This window comes from Pinus tabuliformis, chromosome 6 (assembly GCF_031772625.1).
Source record: "Pinus tabuliformis cultivar Carrire ecotype Pingquan chromosome 6, CPIR1, whole genome shotgun sequence".
NCBI lineage: Eukaryota > Viridiplantae > Streptophyta > Pinopsida > Pinales > Pinaceae > Pinus > Pinus tabuliformis.
Genome location: NC_142292.1, coordinates 1,092,117,904 through 1,092,139,416, shown reverse-complemented (window position 1 = coordinate 1,092,139,416; position 21,513 = coordinate 1,092,117,904). Strand labels below are relative to the sequence as shown.

Sequence of the window (21,513 nt, the reverse complement as noted above, 5' to 3'; positions counted from 1 at the left end):
AGAGATGTGGATTGGGTGTATTTGAGTGAAAAAATTCAACGATTTGTTTTTTGTCTCTCCAACAATTTGAATTTGAAATGAATCCTGATTCTGGTAATATACAAGTTGTAAATCAACTAGATATTATCACTAATTTGGTCTTGCCAATTTTTGTGAGTCGGGAAAATTATCAAGCCTCTTAGGAGGAAATTATTGTCTGTGAAATTCTTCATCCTCCTTCACTTTCATTACGTAATGAAATTTATGTCATTAACCATCTAGGTGATGAAGAGTGTTTGCAGGGAAATGGACCAAGTTTTATTACTTTCGAAGCTTTCATACATCTGGTGAAATTAGACAACCTGAGAATCAAGTTGATAAAACACCTCCCCCTATTGTAAGACCTAACTTGAAGCTATTAAGCATTGTCCTAAATATATTCATGAATCCCCTCATATTGTGCGCCCTCATTCACCTGTGTGTAATGACTTGGGTCTTGTCCTGGATAATACTCAGTGTGCAATCAATTCCACTGAGAATAATACAAGGATTGATCTTTTGATGCTAAACCAAAATCTCGAATCAGATCTAGTTATAAGTGACGCTTCTTCTAGGTATCCTCTACATTCTCCTTCATCCATGACCTTGGCACAAAGCTTTCTCTCAGATTATGATGGGTGTTCAATTCAGGCTATCATGCATAACATGCATGTCAATCCGTTACTTTCTCAAGTTGTCACTAACATCTTGGGTTTGATTTATGAACCAGACTGGGTTGGAAGCAATATCTCTTCACCTAATCATTTTCATCCAGTCTTTCCTAATTTCTTTGATGGATTTTCTAAACCAATGTTTTGTTCAAACCCTTTACATCTTTATCATATTGTTTTAGGTTGTAATAAAGTTTTTAATGGTGTTTTCTCACAATCTGAAGATGAAAATATTGAATTTGTTGTTCATGATATTCTCCATCTACCATTTATAATAGGTGAAGAGAAGGATTCTACATCTCGAAGAGTTCAAGAAAGTCTTCTAGTTGACTCATATTCATTCTTTATCCGTCAAGAGTCTTATGTGTCAAATGCCCAATCCAATCAATTTGGTGGATTTAGCGATTATCATTCTATTGAAAACATATTCATTGAAACCTATGATGATTATCATTCATATTCACCCATTGATCTTACCAAGCCACCGAAATTTGATGATCAATATTCTGATAGTTTAAGGACTTCTCAGGAAGTTGAGGCACTTCAGTTTCCATTAATGGTTATGTAAGGTTCTCATGATCTTGACGAGATCCCTAAACTAGGTCAGATTAGGGTTTCCTCCAATGGTTCCTCTCCCATCACCATCTCGCCTAGTGAAGGATGATTTTTGAATGATTTTGATATGCACCACTCCTTGTACTCTGATTTGTTCACTAAAGAGAGTATGCCAATCATTTCTTCAAATCCTTTTGATTCTTGCCTAGCTGGTGTAGATTCTGATCATGTAAAAGATGTCGTTGTCTTACATTCTACTGTGTCCGAGGGAATATATCACATGACTAATCTCTTTCTTAAGACTAATCTAGTTGATTTATGTTCATCTTGGAAATTAGAAGAATTTGATCTTTTCAAATTTTAGTCTCTTAGTTTTTGAATATATAATCAAACTAGCAACATAATCCATAATGATTTTGATGTAACAGTTGATGATGAACATCTGCATTCATCTGTTGATCTTACGAAACCACTGATATTTGATGACCTATAATTTGAAGGTTCAGGGAATTGTTAGAACGTTGAGGCACTTCATCTTTCGCCAATAGTTATGTTAGGTCCTCACATCCTTGACAAAATCCATGAATAGGCTCAAATTAGGGTTTTCGATGAATGCTTATTTTTGGAAAAATTAAATGGTTTTCAAGTTAGTCATATTTAATATCATGACAGGATTGTTGGTTGGCTTGAAGAATCTTATCTGGCATGCTTTCCTACCAACATGCATGGCCTTCTTACTCTTTTGCATGTTTTATCGATAATCATTGGTGTTTTTGCATAATTCTTTATACTAGTTCTAATTGTTAATACCTTTCTTTTTACAGGTTGGGAACTAGTTTAGTGGTTGCATTGGAAGTTTGATTTCACCTGACCTGATCTCTTCTCTCGTTAAACTAGATTTTTAGGTTTATACTAGTCTAGGGTTGTCTTATTTGGATTTTCTTTTTATGGTTTAGGGTTTAGATATGCTTTTGATGTTGTTTGTCCTTTATTGTAGGTAGTTTAGTTTGTTGCATGACATTATGTATTTAGATTGCATTCTACATTACTCTTCACTACATCACATCTACGAAATATTTGTGTGAGCATTGCTTGTCTTAATAGCAGTTAGCTAATAATTCCTTGCATTTACATTGCATTTCACTGCATTGTTTTTCCTATAGTGCATGTAGTTTTGTCTGTTGCATTATATCATGCCTTCATCTCCTTAGGTAGCATAGATTGGTTGTAGACCTAGCATTACATTTTCTTTCTATGATGCATGGCACTACATGAACATCTGTAACCCTTGTTGTATGCATGTTCCTTCCATACCTCGCATGCCATGATGAGCTTTCCTTGTCCCTCTTTACACTTGTCAAAACCTTAGAAGAGCTTCTCTGGTCACTTTTCCTTAATGTTGAAACCCTAATTCCAATGGTTTTTTGTGGTTGTGGTGGCTACTCAAAGAGGTAGCCTCTCATAGAACCAATAATCAAAATGTGTCCCGAACATTCTTCCTATGATTTTAACCCTTTAACAATGAAAATATGAGCAGGTTTTTGTGGGGAACCCTAATCAGTTAAAAGGACCTATATTTGTAACTTGAATCTCATGTTTGACTTGGTCCTGAATATTTCAATGGTTTGTTTTCTCTTTTCACATGTCAATCAGAGATGAGATGTAGAAGCATGGTATGAAGGCAAACCTAAATAAAAAAATCTTTCATTTTCTGTAAAACAAGGAACAATCTCTCTTGCCCATCAAATAATTTTGGATCCCTCATATTCCTTGGTGCAATGGACGCCTAATAAATAATTCCATGTGCACGCAAAAGGAAATTAATCAAATAAAGGGTAAAGGATTGAGAAAGGCTTCCTGCACATAGAGGTGATGCAAGCAACTTCACTGGGGTATTGGATAGGCGTGCTGGTAGCAAAGTAATGCTTGTGATTCCTTGAGTGACTCCATCGAGGTACTGAATAGGCCTACTGGAAACAAAGAAACACTAGAAACTTGCTTTAAAATTTTGTGAACAATAATCCCTTTATCATGTTCTTTGCATCATCATCGAAGACTTGCATGTGTCAGCAGGACTTGTATGAAAGTGTAAATATTTGTACGACCTATTTCAAAGATAGGGGAACAACATATCTGTAAAAGTTTAGGTAACTTAAATAGGTGCCCACAGTAACTATTCAATACTTCCTTGCATCATCCACAAGACTCGATATGTTGTGGGAATGTTTGCAAAGATGCTAGATTCTACCAGTGGTTATACAATTGTTGTAGCCGCTAAACCAACTACCCAAAAATTTAGCCTAAAAGCAAAATTTTGGGTCCCCCTATGATCCTCAAAGCTTCAATGCATGTTTCTATGTCTTAACTTGACTATATCTTCCTTGACCTGACTCACATCGAACCTTATGGTTGCTCGAATTTACACGGCACTTTGCAAATACTCATTAGATCCTACTTCTTCATTCCATTAAATACATTACGGTTTTGAAATATGCTACCTTATTCATGTCCCCTATGTCCTCGTGGTTTACATTTCAAGTGATAGGCAACCCATTCAAACACCCTAGTAGTTAAATACTAGAAACCTATGATTGCTAAAAAATGCTTTGATGGAGAAAAGAATGATTGAGGTTATAATGATAAATTAATGTAAGGAAGAGGAGATTTGAATTTATTTATTGAATGTAGATATGACATTAGAATACACCTAAAATGTTACCTTACATATATGGTTTTTTCCAATACTGAGGAATGGGGAACACATCTTGAGAATGAAAAGGAGGAAAACACACCAAATATCACCCATGGACACCATAAAAAAGTGAGGCACACATTTACATATACCTATATGAATAATTAATGCATTAAATTTATGTGATCTTCTTTGTAATTCGAAATGCCCACGAAAGAAGGTTTGTTATATGTGTAGAGATATAACATGTGATTTCTTGTTATCATGGATATATATCCGCACATATGTGACTAATGATGTGCAAATGTAGTAGGTGGACCAACTCTACTAAAAATCATGGTATTATTAAGTAATTCCAAGGATATTTTGATTATTGCAAAGTGTTCCATATGAATAACTTACAAAGGTGATGCCTCAGTGCTACAAAAGTCTTGTTTTGATCAATGTAAAGGTTATATGACGATGCATTCAGAGACTATATATTGAACGCTCCAAATTAAAGACAAAAAATGCAAGAAAAATGAAATACCATGTGAAATGGTTTGGTGATGGTCATAACATATAGTTCAAAACTTGATCATATTGCACTACATGAATGCGTTGAAAGACTAGTCAAAGGAACATTAAGTACCATTGAAAAATGTGTTTCATTGGGTGTATTTTCCATATGTTGGGTGTCTTTTATACTCCAGTGAAGTGGAAGATAAGATTGAATCAATCTTCGTTGTTTTAAGTGGTGAAAACCCTTCTTGTGAAGCGAATCTGGGTAGACTAAGGAGCAGTGATGAACTTGATTTGGATGTCACATCTATCTTTTGGGAAGCGATGCTTATGGGGCTAAAGGGGAGCTCAAGGCACTCTTATCTACAACATTTATGGAACATGATGCATATTTCATGTTTGATGTATTATTAAGTGGAAAAGGTGGAGCACTTGCTATGGTAGACTATTTCATCAACCCCCATGGAATTGATTCACTAGCTAGGTTTCCTCCTATTGAAGTCTCAAGTGATTTATATAATTTACTTGTTTTTGTTGACTTATCCATGTATATTCATCTTCTTGAGCTTAGTGATGGGCCTCATATTTTTCATTATGTTGGTTGCAAGCATTATTTAGTTGAGAGTTTTGCCTTGAGGATGTGTTACTTGTCTTGGATGCAATATTTATAGCATCAAACAAACCTTTACCATCCAGTGGTGATAATGATCTAGGAAATAATATTGCATAGTCTTGTCGTGGTGCATTTGTTTTAGCCATAGAAGTTTCAATGCTTTTTCACCTAAGATCCCCATTGCTTGCCATGATAAATTCTATAACTTGCCTACCAAAATTACTTAGTTTTCCACATAATACGAATGTGAAGAAGCTAATTGAAGAGGTAAATTTACTTCAACATCTCATTGTGGATATAAATGGAAACGCTTCACCTCCTCTAGGGAAAATAGGGCAATGTTTCAATAATGTCAAGACATGGAAGCTTGTTAGAAGTGCAATTAATTCTCTGTTCACTTGATAGATTGCGAGTTTCAAAGCTAGAGATATACTAGGAACAAAATGGAGGCCCTATGTTGTATATTGCTCCCAAATGCAACTTGTCTGGTTCAGAGAATGACTTGCAACTTGCCCATTTAATTTTGAAACTATGACCTTCTTCGTATCACAATATCCACCTATGAACTTCTTCAATATTGATGCTACACATCATAAAATCACAAGTATGGGTCTTAGAGACACAACCAAAAAGTGTGACCTGCACTACATTGCGACTATGTAACCTCTCTACAAGTCACAGATACCGAATGTGACCCTCCACATGTTGACATTCCTAGATATGATCTATGCAAGTTGCATTTCTTTCTGCAAGTCACAATTCCATCTAAAGATTGCAATATCCATTTGTGACCTCCCAAAAATTGCAAGATGTACCCTCAGTGTTATGCTTTTAGAAGTGTGAATTGCTCTCATTGAAACCTGTCCCCTTGATTGAAAATGTGACTCACTCCCATAGTTGTGACTTGCTCCAAAAGGTTATGACCTAAACTCGGATTGTGACTTGGCTATTGGAGGTCGCCTTTATAGTCCATAGAAACCCAATCAAAATGCGACCCACATTGCCTCCTCAAAAGTGCGACCTAATCTCTCATTTGGAAATGTGATTTGTTTGTAACACTTAGACCATGTTTATAGAAGTAATGTAATCTGTGAGTTCAAATTATCTCTTCCTCTTCCATATATGAACACAGATATACACATGACTAGAAATTCACCTTGGATGTGTAAGAGTAAAAGTTTCAAAGAAGAATTTTGCAATAATACTAGTCGGAGGATAAAGGAAGATAAGAGAGAATGGGATACTTGCAGTTACATACAAAAAGGAGACAATAGAGAAGTGAATAAATGCAATAATAGAGAAACTAAAAATAGATATGGGTAACAATTGTAGCAGACAAAAGGAAACAGGAGAGAGAAAGGTAAAAACAGTAGTTGGGAAAAACAAGATATGAGGAAGGTGGACAGTGAATATGTAGAAATAGAAAATCGAGGAGCAAGGGATAGTGGAAATCATAGACATCGTAGCAGGTATTTAGGAACCATGGGGCATAAGGAACATGAGAAACATTCTAGCAATTGCTCCTATGGAAATTCACATTCAAAATCAACTACATTGTCCTCACCTTCAAGGGAGAAAGAAAGAGGCTACATGGAATCTATTGTCTTGTCAACAAGTTAAGTTATTCAATTTTTCCTCTATTGCACATTCTAGGCACAAAAGGCCATCAGTAGATAAAGATAATAAAAGTGGAGAAAATGATATCGCTAACATTGTTTATAAAAGAAAGGCCCCAATGAATGATTATCATGATAGATCATGCATTGGGGAAATTTATTCTGATGAAATCTGAGATTTTCTTGCTAGAATTCAAAAAGAAAGTTTCTGATATTAAATCAATTGAAATTGCAACAGATGATGACCATGCTTCTTTGTGGGATTTAAATAATGAAACTACCTACAATCTCAAATTTTGAGATGAGAACTCTTGTGGTGAAAGAACTTGTCAAGTACCTATACAAGCCAATATATCAACACAGGTTGATATTTCATATCCTATGAATTCGAGGAATGATAATGTGTCACATTTTGAACAAGGAGAACATGTGATTCCAGAAGTGAGAAACTAGTGCATTGGTTCAAGTTCAATGTTGGCTAGTGCCAATTCACTAAAATTCCTTCAATTATTTCCTTCTAAAGATGGTGACTATGGACAGGGTGAGTCCAGTGTAAATGACTAGGGCTTCAACCTCGAACAAGGACATGGGAAATGGACTTCAAATAGAGAGACATTTCCACTACTTGATCAATCTTCATTGAAAAGGCCCTACAATTTTATGCTTGATGATGGTGCTAGTACTTCCAAATCTATGTCAATTTATAATGATTCTAGGGAGGGAAGTTCTATTGTTTTGATTCTTTCAATGCCACAGTAAAGAAAAAAAGTAAATACTTGGGTGGGAGTTATGCAACATGTACATTACATGGAATGGAACTTGTTAATACATTTACTGTTATATTGAAACCAATCCCTCTATCATTCCATTATGCATATTTTCTTAAAAATAACAAGTCATTCCTCAAGTTGTACGCTATAATAGTAACTAAATGGGAAGTCATTCAAAAGCAAGCAATCAAACAACTATAAAATGACTAGGCGACATTTTCTAGAAACATGGTTTGAAGGAAGGGAAAGAGAGTGTTGACCTATGTAGAGGAAGCTAGAGTTTCTTATAGAGGTTATGTAATTAGGGTTTCAATAACCAGGCAAACTGGATACACATAGCTTCCCAAGGAACTGTGTCTAACCTGTTTGATGGAAGATGCAATAGTAGGCAAATGGTCCTTCAGTATAATAAGTTAACAACACAACCTTGTTTCATGACCTGGAAACAACATTGGGAACAATTACTCTAGGTTTTCCAAGAACCTTCTCCACTCTATTCATAACTTATTTTCTATTGTAATCTAAATTTTTCCTCTGATGATGCTAACAATTATATGAAGACCGATTGGGTATGAAATAGTCATTAGAGAGTCGTAAGGAAGGTCAAGAGCCATGAGGGTAAATGAAAGGTCACTGGAGAAGGTGAAAGGTCACCCTCCTAATTTCTATAAATATACCCTCATGCCTCATTTGAAAGGACTTTTAGCACTTGAGCTAGGGCTAGCATTAGATAGTTTGTCTCTGCTTGAAGATCTACAGGAACTCAACTCTTAGTAACTAGTAGGGTGATTTTTGGTGAGGCTAGGGATTTTCTTTGGATGATGGTATGAGCAGCCCATGTTCCACTATTGGGCTTGATGATTTGGACGACTTGGACTTGTATTTGCGGCAACATTAATAAGATGATCTTCACTTTCAGTATGGATTCATGTGCATATTTATGATGGTTGTATTGGATTTCCTGTATCTCTATCATGTTTGTATGTGTCCTCTCATGTGATGATATGTTAATGAATTGATTATTAGTTTATTGCTTGAATGTTTTCTTTGGGTCCTTGATTTCTTATTACATGCCATTCTAGTAACTTATTGTGAACCGATTTGTCATTAACCTCTGGAATGTTCCTGTTCATGTATGTCTGAAATGGATTTAGCTCACTAACCATTTTTTTGGCATGCTTCTTCTTATTTTTTTGTTGTTACATTATTGTATATTTCCTACAGGTTGTCAATCTTGAGCTGATCACATCCTTGTTTTCCAGGAATTTCATTCTTTCCCTCATCCTAACATCTTTTCATCTGAGAGACAAGAGCGAAACCAACTTGATGGCAGTCGAGCCTACATACCAGATAGGGCACCTCTCTGGTAGGTTTTAACCCCATACAGAAATTACCTCCATATGAATTCTAAAAACATAAAATAAACAATGGCGAGAGGATAACACATAAAACACATATACATATAGATTTTCCCCCTGGATCCCAAAATAGGGACTACCAGATTGATTTTCATTGTATTCCTTTCAATGTTACAATACATATATATACACATTGAAGCATCCATAAACCCCAATCCATTAACCCTGGATTAGAAAATAATTGTAGTTCCCTTGACCAGATCTAAAAAAATACCATGGACCGAAAACCATCGCGTCCAAAACCATGTGTGAAAACGATGCACAAAACCATAGGTAGGTTCACCCACCTTATATAGGGTCCAAAAAAAAATTTCTCGGGGCGTTGCCTCAGATCGCGTAGAGGGGGGCTACCGCCCCCCTGTGACCCTCATGCTGCGCATCAGCGCAACAAAGGGGGGGCTCCGCACCCCCTCTAACCCCTCGGTTTAACTACTGGGGCTAGTTGTGGAAAGAATATAACACAACCCAACATATCCCAAATAATGTGAGGTCTAATTGGGACTTCAAACCGGGGAGACCCCCTAGATATTATTAGCATATTCCATCCCGTCAACAAAGACTTTATCTAAATACTAACACTTTGGACAAAAATAGTTTAACTCGGTTAAGATGATGTTCAGTTGTTTACAATGTGAACATTTGGTGTTGGAAAATTAAAATAACAAACTAAATCATTTCTCTTTACTACTACATCTTAAGTCTTTCATTGAGGCATTATATCCATTTACACAAAGGTAAAATAGATACGATGAGGCCTTCCAAAAAATATTGACGTTTAAAGTTTTGCATATTGTATTTGAATTCACGTTCTTACAATTTCAATGGTGATCACAAATCATTGGTTTTTGGCCATCATTTTTTACTTGGCCCAAATTTTATTTGTTTGTGCAAAAGATTTTTTTTTGTGTTGTGTGACATCTAAAATAAACAAAAAAAATCAATCATTCCATTGTTGAAGGTTAGGGAGAAAGGCAATAGACTTGTGGAATGGAAGGAGAGAGCAGTTGGAAACAAAACGGAGAGAGACAACAACTTAGGTGTGCTTTGACTATAATACTTAAACAATAGATGGAGGGTACTTTGTATTATTACCCTGCACATAGAAATAGTAGCTGGATATATCCCACTCTAGTCTGTAGCAATAGATTATAAGGCATACTCTATATTATACATTTAAAAACGAGTTTTGTTCTTTTTGGTGTTGTGTAATTTTTAGAACTAGGAAGTTTTCTCCACATAAGTTCTTGCATCCTTGTATGGTCTACCTAGGTTCCACATTATGTTTTATTCCATTATTAGTGTGGTAGTTTTTATTGATTGCAGTTAATTAATGCAAACATGTTGTCCAGTTTTCTCTTATTAATCCCTACATATGGCATGGCAGGGACTATAGCATTCGCTCGAGCATTGACTAGCTATTAGGTCATCAGTTGATTGTAAATTTTCAGTGCTTAACCCAATTTTATTGCTAACAATTTTGTGCCATGAAATTTTTAACCAAGATTCTAAATTTAGCCTCTTATTGCAGGCTTCACATGCCCCGATGTTGTCTTAGGGAGAGCTTGGGAAAGCTATTTTATTTAAAGTTTTTGAAATGAAAGTCGAAGCAAAGTTTTCAAAGTTGTTAAGGCAACATCGCATAAACCTATCGAGCTTACAAGCTTACACTTGTCACTTCTGGCTGTCAGGATTGTTTACAGCTTCCACCTTCATTCCACCACACTCCTACGCCCTCTTCCCCCTCTTCATTGCATTGCAAACATGTTGTTCTTCCACTCTTCATTCCATTTCATGTTAGCTTCCACTCGGGTGAGGAACTTAGCATCCGCTCGGGTTCGTTCAGGTTGCTGGATGAAAATTCATTGAAATGATATTTGTTTCAAGATGCAGCATGTCCATTGAAATGATCTTTTTTCTAAGACACCCACCTAATAATAAGGGCGTGTCTCACCTCACTTAGTGAGAAATAGTGTAGAACCTATCGTAAAGCTCCCCATTTCATCTCTAACTCCCCTCATTCTTCTCAAACACCAAGAATTTGTAAAATTGTAAATTATTTGGATCTTCATACCTCATACTTCTATCTCACGTCTGTGTTAAATGACTAATTAATGCAAAATTTCATTGGACGAGTCTTCAACCGAAAGGAGTTGTAGATTACTCTCTCGCACTTCACCTTACAATCTTTTGCCGCAGTTCAAACCCCAAAGTTGTCTTATATTTAACAAATTTCATATCATTAGGAATAGCACCTATGGTTTTTATTTGTCAAAACATTTATATTGTATAACCTCCGATAAAAGAGTGTTAAGAATCTTTTCCTTTATTTTCCTTTATTAGGCGATGTAGTATTTTGCTTTGATCGTGATATTTGAGATATATTTATGTCTTGTTCAATGAATATAGGATGAATTGTTGTTGTTGTACTAATCCAAGTTGTCGTTCGACATATACTTTCAAATGGATTGAAAAATTATTTCTCTTACTGAATGTTTTGAGTACTAATTTTGTTGTTAAACGCTAGGTTTGGTATATTTGATTTGAAATGATGTTTCAAGATGAAGTTCACTACAAATGATATTATTATGAACTGATGGTGCTTATTGTGGTGAAACTCACAGGTGTGAGGATGGGACATTAAGCTTCAAAGTAAGTCATCATGGTGCTGGTTATTTTATTGGTTGTGATAAATATCCCAAATTCTAGTAAGTATAAACTTTCTATCATTTCTCAGGGAATCACAGTGATAATTGTCTGACGAATACTGCACAGTTACTTTCCAGAATTGGTTGGTTATGATTTTGTCATATCATGGTGTAGTTTCTATCTTCTGTATGAACTAAATTATTTGATCAGTGGCTAACAAGTTCATTTACTTCCGACAAAGCCATTGCCTTTATCAATGTGTGCATAAAACATTGAAAAAATAGTAAACGATTGATTTTTTTTTAAATTTAGATCTAACCTCTAAAAGTTTTAAACTTCCTGAAAGATACTAAAAGAATGGTAGCATATTGTGTTCAATTTATTGTTATGTTTAAATTCTTTATGATTATAACATACATATTATTTTCATTTGTTTATGTTTTGAATTACATTACTCACTAGATTGAATGCAACCCCTGCAGTTCATTAGGAGTCAGTTTGCTCTCTTCAAACCAAGTCTGCACAAAATGACCAAATGAGTAATATAATGTTATGTTAATAACAAAACAATTTCCAAACTATTTTTAAGTTTATACATGGGAATGCACAATAAATTACCGAATATAATGCATCATTATGAAAGTATAATTCATCGGTTTATTAACTAGTAAAAGATAAATCACCATACCATTGTTAGACTACCATTGCTCGACTCCTACTACATTCCCAGCATTCAATAACAGGTTTCTTCACTTGTTTTGCAAAGTAGACAAGTTCATACAAAGTATGAATTCAGTTAAGAAAATGTATCTGGGATCAGTTGGCTTCCCAAGCAAACAAGTTTATACAAAGTATTAAATTCAATAGTATGAATTCAATTAAAAAATGTAACTAGGCTCAATTTGCTTCCCAAGCAAACAAGTTTATACAAAGTACTAAATTCAATAAAAAAAATGTAGCGTGGTTAAGTTGGTTTGCTTTGAAAATGTAACGTGTTCAATTGGTTTACAGAGTAAACAAGTTCATATAGGCATTAATTCAATTTGAAAAAATCCATAGAAACTGGGTTATTAATTCAATTAAAAATGAAGTCTCTTTAGAAATTAGGTTCAATATGGATTCGCTTGGTTTATCCACAAAACTTTAATTCAATTAAAAGAAAAGTAATAGTCATTGGGTTCTTAAATCAATTAATAAAAATGAAATCTCTTTAAAAAGTAGATTCAATCTGGATTTTGTTGGTTAAACCTGGAAGATAATTTTATAAATCAAATAAATTTTGTTTATTAAAACAAAATTATACCTAATATTAATTTTTTATTTAAAAAAAAAACATAAAAGCAGGGTTATTGTTTCAATTAAAAATAACAAAATTATTGATTTGAGGGGACAAAGTTAAATAAGTATTTTATATAAGAAGAGGACAACTTCATATGCACAAGCCCCAAGGGTTAGTTCAGTTGGTCAAAATCAGTGCCTCGCCATCGGGAGGTCACAGGGTCCAATCTCCCCGAAACCCTTGGGGTCAGGCCTTGCTAGTGGGTCGCAGGGCTAGATTCCCTTCAGGGTCGATCAGCCCAGATTATTTTTCCATGGACGTAGCGCCACCTATTGACCAAGGTGTCCGTGAACCACAGCCTAAAAAAGAAAAACTTCATATGCACAACATTAATTTAATTTATGTTAATAATAATAAAAAAATAGAAGTTATTGATTCAATTAAAAAAAATAATGGGTTAAATTGGTTTTCATTTCAAGAGAACATATTTTTATGATGTGTTTTTTAATCTATATCGAATTATATAATTTATTTGAAATGAAGTTAAATTGGTTTTTATTCCAAAAAAACATTTGTATGATGTGTTTTTTTTAATTTGGAAATGTAATGTATTCGATTATATTATTGGATTAACAATTGAAATTACCAGTTACATTGTTAATGTTAGATTCATAAATATAGATTATCTAGTCTAATTCCAGGATCATGGTGGATAGCTTACCAAATGCCTAAGTCAGGATCACAACATTCAATTTAATGATATAACATTGCAGTAATTACCCCATCTTGCGCAAAATCTTATGCAAAAAGAATCATTGTTGATATTCATGGGGTGCAGATGCAGATCCTCACATTGCATATTCATCACCAGATACAAATCTTGTTCACAAATCTCATAACCACCCCACCTAGATTGAAACCCATAAGTAGATGCATAGGAGGCAAAGCACCCATAGAATAAGCACCCAGGGTTGGTTGTTCAAGGATGTTTGGATTTACCTGGAACTTTTCTTAACAGTCAGGCAAGTGTACTGCATGCAATAGGGATTCCTAACAGGCAGGAAGTGTATTGCATGCAATAGGTTCCTTAGCCTTGAAAGGGTGGGATGCTTCATGTAGAGACAATTGGGGGCCACTGTAAAATAAATCCCTAAATTTAGGGGCTTTCAATCTCAATTTTCCATGGATGAAATCAGTTCCTTTGTGGGTTCAATTACAAGAAATTTACGAGGTTATTTTTCCAATTAAAAATGGCAGCTCCAAGGTAGTGAAATATCCAAATGTTCACTTTCTCTCGCCCATAATGGAAAATCTCTTTTTAATGGAAAATTTCCTTTCTAAGTGTTTTCTAATCCTGTGAACCCACTTCGGTTATGTGACATCCTTTTTCTTGGAGGGAATTTGATAGGAAGAGGAAGATGAAGTTAAGTGTACAAAGGATTTTTCCTGATGGAAAATTGGTGTCAGTGAAAATCTTGGATTCTAAACCCAAAATAGAGCAAGAGATTCTTTCTGAAGTTGAGATTTTACTTTATCGAAGCACAACTTCATCATTACACTTATTCGTTACTGTGCAGAAGGCCTTAACCACCTTCTGGTGTATAGTTTTTTTTCCAAAGTAAACCTTGAAGAGAATCCTCAGGGTATGTACTCAATAATATTGCATTTTAAGAACCATTAAATCGTGTAGAAATATCAAGCAGTGGTCATTTTAAGAATTACAAAGTCATGTATTTTATGTCGGTGTCATTTTCTATTTTCTGATATTTGGTTATAGCCCTCGGTAATGCCTATATATGTTTTAGGAGTGTAACATCCCTTGTGAAAAGTTAATACTAGTAAATAGTGAAAGTAATTATTGAACAAGAACTTTATTTGAGAAATATATATGTTCCTGTTATTAATTTTATGTGAATGAAAAACAGTTGTGTTGGTACTTTTTGAATTGAGTTATGATTAATCATGGTTAGTAACTGAGGAATCAGTTACAGTGGAACCCTAACTACCTGGAGGTAGTTGAGACCCCAAAGGAAAAAGGGGAAATGCCATGTCTGGTTGGGATCAGATGGCAGAAAAGAGAAAAAAACATTCATGCTATGTCTGGTTAGGATCAGATGGCATAAGAGGAAAGAATTTCCTGTGTACGCTACGTCTGGTTAGGATCAGATAGCGTTTACTGGCAAGACCAGTGTAATTGCGGTCGAGTAGGACCTGCAAGTGCTTGGGGGTGGAAGATCAGAGAAGGAACTCTTCCTACGGTCGGGTGGTTTGACAAGCACTCAAGTAGGTTTGCAGAATAACAGGTATGGCCTACTGTGAGACTATTTATTTACTGAAGTTATCTTTTATACTGTACTGTGCTAAACTAATATACTGTTCTGTGAGAAGAAATGGAAACAGTAGGGGTTAGTTGACTATTATTCTTATCTGAAAATAAAAAGAGAATCAAACAGTATTTGTATAAACAGAGACCGAAACGCATTTGTATTGGAAGAAGAAACAGGCATCAAACCCTTGCATTTTATCTAGAAATAACCATACGACATAAATCTGAATAAACAAGTCTTTATTATCTGAATGACATTTAGAAATATGAAAGGGGTATACCATAGACCCTCTGTTTAAGTTACAAGTCAAGCAAACGAAATATATATTCTGTACAGCAAGATTCGAGAGAGATGGAATATGCGTTCTTGGTAGAAACCCCTAATACGCATTCACAGCATGGCACTGAATCATAAGGCGGACTGGTAAGTCCCGCAACAAGGATGAGTGCATATATATATGTTACATCGTTGTCCACATAAAATAAAGAAAACTTAAATGTAGACCAAACCCCGGAACCGGATAGCCGTAGCCGGAGAACGATAAGAACCTCATAAATTATGAAATCGAACTCTGCACTTTGCATGCACAGAATGCATATTCAAAACAAACGTATTTTGACTATCCAACAAATAAACAATATGTGTGACCAGAATAGCACGATAACTGTGGTATATGCATTCTCAGTCCAACTTACAAGTAAACCCCAAAGTTGAACGGAAATGAAAACAAGCCGCAGGGTATCATAATCAACCAGAATACATCATATAACAGAAGTATTATAACTGTAATACAACAACATATTTGTAGTGAGTCTTGTGACATTAAAGCAATATCATAATGAAAATGGATAGCTGTATATTGATCATTCTGTGTGGAAAAACTTAGAATAGTAAACTAGGAGACAGAAGATAAAATCCGCCGAGAGGACTGTAAACAAGAGTATGTGAACAAACCGAACTTAAAAGGGTTAGCCTCATTTATACAGGAAAGTAATAAAACAGTCTATGACAGAGTCAAACTATAAGCTCGTTCACAAATAATTGTCCGTAGACAAAATGAGCCGAATGGCTTAAACTTAAAATAAACATGCTAAAATAATCCCTGGACTAATCAATTCGAAGCTCAGAGTGCTGTGCTTCTCGACAATGGGGTCCCGCCCGAGCAAGGCTAGAGGCCGTTTCATTGCCAGAGAACCCTGGTTTATGCGGAAGCCGAATCGAAATAGTCAATGTCTGACATCCCTACTCAAGGGAAGCCGGATTCAGACTTCGATTCGAGTGATGAGAATGCAAAATAAACAACAGTAATTTGCATACCTGGTTAAGGGCGGCCGACAGCACGTAGGAAGCTACCCTTGCCCTCAATGCTCGACGACAGCTTCTTACCTGAACCAGCAATCAATACTTAATTAAATCTGAGAATAAAATGCAGTATGGAAAAGTGGTATAATAAAAACTAACACTGTTGAGTAATAGCTGGAAATCGTGACAGACAAAGGGACTGTAACAAATTAGAGTTATAAGGAAACTTAGCATATTACCGCTAGTAAACATTGAAGCATTGCAAATTATAAAGGAACGCATACCTGAATCGTTTCATAGCCTTAACAGTAGCTGTAAATTGCATGAGAACTACACAGGGTTTCAGAGCTACAACAAACTCATCGCTTGACCAAATGAACAATAGAATCCGAAAGAAAGGGAATAGGTTTATAAAGTTTCCATACCTATGACCGATTCGTGGCATATTTTCCCTCCGTTGATCTGCCATAAGCATTGTTTACCGTTCGATAGCCGGTGGAAATGGGCGCGAAATCAATATTCTCCGAGAAGCCAGATTGTAACACCTCGAGCTCCGGGAGCACATGGCCAAGTGCCATCGCACCGTCCACCTTGCCAAATGGACGACGCAGGTTTGAACAGTTGGTACCAAATGCAGAGGCCGGACGAATGTATTGAATGCAGGTAAGTTCGGGATATGGAAAAATCCGAACGGTAGCTGTTGCTATTTAATGATAATTGAATTCTGTGCATTGTATGTAAGCCGAAGGCTTCGTAGTGGCGAAGATTTCTAAAGGGTTATGTAATTAAACGCTATGCATATATGTATAATCATATAACCTTAGTCAATCACCCCGGATAACAGTGTTGCGTGCCAACTATATTCATGCCACATATGTATGGTATCAACTTTAATTTATGCCGCTACCTTATTATATATAGTTATTGGAAATCCGCTGCTTGTGTTAATAAGTTTATTGTTTAATATCAAGTAATGTAATTACCATGTTTTATTATTAAGGTAAAAGATTGCCATGTAATATTAAAAAAATTTACTTACTATGGGAGTGTGTGACAAATTGGTATCAGAGCCCAAGGTTTACAACTCTGTGACCTTTGGGAAGAATTTAAATTACAGTAACATGAATATAAATGGTATCATGATAAAAGTTCAGAATATGCTAAGATGAATTAAACTTGTTTAATGAGTTATTCTGTAGCAGGTAGTAGCAGAATGAGGAGAGAAAATAGTGCTCCTTATGGAAATCCGGAACCACCGGATAACATGGAACAACCTCAGGGAAATTCTGAGTTTTGGGTACAATTGGGAGCAGCAGGTCGCAATGCTGACTCGACACTATTGAGGACAGTGCAGGAGCTAAAAGACGAAATGGCCCGGTTGCGTGCAGATAACGAAAGATTAAATGTTGAACATGAGAGGATTCTGAAAAGTCTATCTGATAAGCAACATCAACAGCAGTCACATCCAAGACCTGAACAACCAAGAGTAACAGATGAACAGAGCTATCATACTGAACCAGAAGAAGACAGGGCAGAGACGCGAGGTGAGAAGTCTGTTAACGCTTCTGAATATCAAACTCCGAAAAGACCCCGGATGGAATTACAAGGAGAATTCAGGAAGATTAAACCACCTCATTTCGACGGAGAATCTGAAGAAGCTGCAGAGGCATGGCTGATTAATATGAATAAGTATTTTCAGGTGTATGAATATGATCATCATCTTAAGGCAAGGCTGGCTATATTCCAGTTGCAAGCCAAAGCCACGCTATGGTGGGAAGAGGTCAAGATGGTGCGGGGAATAAGTGAACAGGATGTGACATGGGAAAAATTTCAAGGATATTTTAAAGAGAAGTACCTGACAGAACGCTTTTATGATGAAAAAGCGCGAGAATTCCATGATCTGCGGCTTGGACAGCAGACCATTGATGAATTTGTAACTAAATTCACGTCCCTGCTTCGCTACGTGCCCTATATTCGTGAAGAGAAGGCTAAGGTGCAAAGATTTGTGAGCATCTTACCTCTGACAATGCGAGAACGGATAGAGTTCGATAATCCGAAAACCATGGATGAAGCAATTCGAAAAGCAAGACTGTGTTATCAGCAGAACAAATCAAAAGGAGAAAATTCTGGAAAGCGTTGGACAGATAAACGGGGCAGTAAAATGCCTATGGGTAGTAAAGGAACACGTAGCAGCTTTCAGAAAGGATTTTCGAAAGGAGCCAGCACTAAAAATCCAGCAAAAACTCAGAGCAGATTCAAGCCTCCTGCAGAATCCAAATACAGTGAACAGCAAGTTAGATTGGACAATGAAGGCTCAGCTCGGCCACCTGTTCAGTGTTGGGGTTGTGGCAGACCCCATTATATCAGAAACTGCCCTCATCGGAAGGACAGCGATCAGTTGTCCCAGATCTACGAAGCTTCAATAGTAGGAGATGTGGCTCGATCCATGCCCAGAATAAATGTAGCACTGGAGGATCGGCAAGCTGATTACCAGCCAACAATGATAGAGTTCGAAGGTAAGATCTTTGACCGAGCTGTTTCTGTTTTAGTAGACCCAGGAGCTACTTTAAGTTATATAAGTCCTAAAGTGGTAGAAAGCTGTGGTTTGCAAACCACTAAATTTAAAAGCCCATGGTTAGTACAGCTGGCCACTGGGACCAAAAGACGAGTACTAACCAAAGTCAGCAATTGTCCATTAAGGTTAGCTGGCCAAACAATAACAACTGAGTTAAATGTACTCCCTCTTGGTTCCTATGACGTGCTGATAGGAATGGACTGGTTAGAACGACGGTGGTCTGTAATTAATTGTAAAACAAAAACAGTCTCTTACAGAGATGAGCTGGGTATGGGAAAAGAGATTCAAGGCATCCAGAAACCAGTGCAAATTCGGCCGATCACAGCCTCTCAGCTGGTTAAGTGTATCCGAAATAAGTGCCAGATTTATGCAGTACAAGTGGGGTTTGCGGATTCTGTGGATAAGGTTGCAACTGTTAAAGATATACCAGTAGTGCAAGAATTTGCAGATGTATTTCCTGAAGAAATTCCAGGGCTGCCACCTAAAAGGGATTTGGACTTCACCATTGAGCTGATACCCGGGGCAGCCCCAGTGTCCCGAGCACCCTATCGGATGAGTGTGCCAGAGTTAACGGAGTTAAAAATGCAACTGCAAGAGCTGCTAGAAAAGAAGTACATCCGCCCCAGTGTCTCTCCTTGGGGAGCTCCTGTGCTATTTGTGAGGAAAAAGGATGGGACTCTGAGAATGTGCATAGATTATAGACAGCTGAATAAACTGACAGTTAAAAACAAATATCCACTACCCCGCATTGACGAGCTGTTTGATCAGGTGAAGGGGGCGACCATTTTCTCAAAGATCGATTTGAGATCAGGATACCACCAAATTAGAATAAAAGATGAAGACATAGCCAAGACCGCTTTTCGTACTCGTTATGGACATTACGAGTTTGTGGTACTGCCTTTTGGGTTAACTAATGCGCCTGCAACATTCATGTGTTTGATGAATAGTGTATTTCATAAATACTTAGACAAATTTGTATTGATCTTCATTGATGATATACTTATTTACTCCCGGAATAGGAAAGAGCATGAGGAACATTTGAGGATAGTGTTACAGACTTTACGAGAGCATCAGCTGTATGGAAAATTCAGCAAATGTGATTTTTATAAAGAACAGATCCAGTATTTGGGTCACATTATCACAAAAGAAGGTATAGCAGTAGACACAGAAAAGATCAAAACTATAATAAAATGGCCTACACCCAAGGATGTAGCAGATATTCGATCTTTCATGGGGTTGGCTGGATATTACCGGCGGTTTGTGGAAGGTTTTTCTAGAGTTGCTTACCCCATTACCTCCTTGCAGAAGAAGGGAAAAGTGTTTAAGTGGACAGCAGATTGTCAGCGGAGCTTCGAACAGCTCAAGCATTTACTTACTACAACACCTGTATTGTGTGTGGCAGACCCCGAAAAGGAGTATGTAGTTTGTACAGATGCCAGTAAGGAGGGCGTGGGTGGAGTGCTGATGCAGGAAGGCAAAGTGATTGCCTATGAATCCAGAAAGTTGAAAGAACATGAACAGAAATATTCTGCCTATGATCTGGAATTAACCGCTGTGATCCATGCCTTGAAGATGTGGCGCCATTATTTAGTAGGGAGGAAATTTCAGCTAATGACGGATCACCACAGCTTGACTAGTTACTTTAGTCAACCCACTTTAAACGCAAGACAAGCAAGATGGGTGGACTTTTTGGGAAATTTCGATTTCGAAATTAAACACCTAAAGGGAAAGGAGAACAGAGTAGCTGATGCACTAAGTCGAAAAGTGCATTGCATTTATGAGATTGGTATCAGTCAAGGATGGTCCACTCTTGACCAAGAGATTGAGGAGGCTGCAGCGCAAGATCAGATTTATTTGCAAAAGAAGCATTTGGTGCAAAATTCAGATGCTCGTTCCATACAACAAGGTTATACCTTGAATACAGCCGGCATGTTGTGTTTTCAGAAGAAGATTTACATACCCAATCAGAGCAGTATTAAAGAAAAGATTCTGGATGAAAATCATAGAAGTCCTTATGCAGGGCATCCTGGTTACCAGAAATTAATCACCTCATTAAGGAAGGAGTATTACTGGCCAGGCATGAAGAAGGATGTTGTAGAATACTTGGCGCGCTGTTTGGAGTGTCAGCAGGTGAAAGCTGAACATCAGCATCCTGCAGGACTGCTACAGCCAATTCCCATACCAGAATGGAAATGGGAGACCATAACCATGGACTTTATTACCGGTTTGCCGAAATCCAAAAAGAATAATGATTCTATAATGGTAGTAGTGGATAAACTCAGCAAGTCAGCTCACTTTATACCGGTTCAATCTACTTATCGTGCAGCCCAAATCGCAAACATTTTTATGCAAAATATATTTAAACTTCATGGACTGCCGAAAGTAATAATATCTGATCGTGATGTTAAATTTACCTCAGCTTTTTGGAGGACCTTGTTTGAAGGCCTAGGAACACAATTGAGCTTCAACACCGCTTATCATCTGCAAACTGACGGACAGACTGAGCGAGTGAATCAAGTGTTGGAGGACA

The 21,513-nt window shown here is 36.7% G+C and overlaps 1 pseudogene; it reads right to left on the bottom strand.

Annotated features, from left to right (window-relative positions):
• The window catches only part of LOC149262717 (aspartate aminotransferase, chloroplastic pseudogene), an 84,559-nt pseudogene extending 67,573 nt beyond the window's left edge, over positions 1-16,986 (bottom strand).
• Between the last annotated feature and the right edge of the window lie 4,527 nt (positions 16,987-21,513).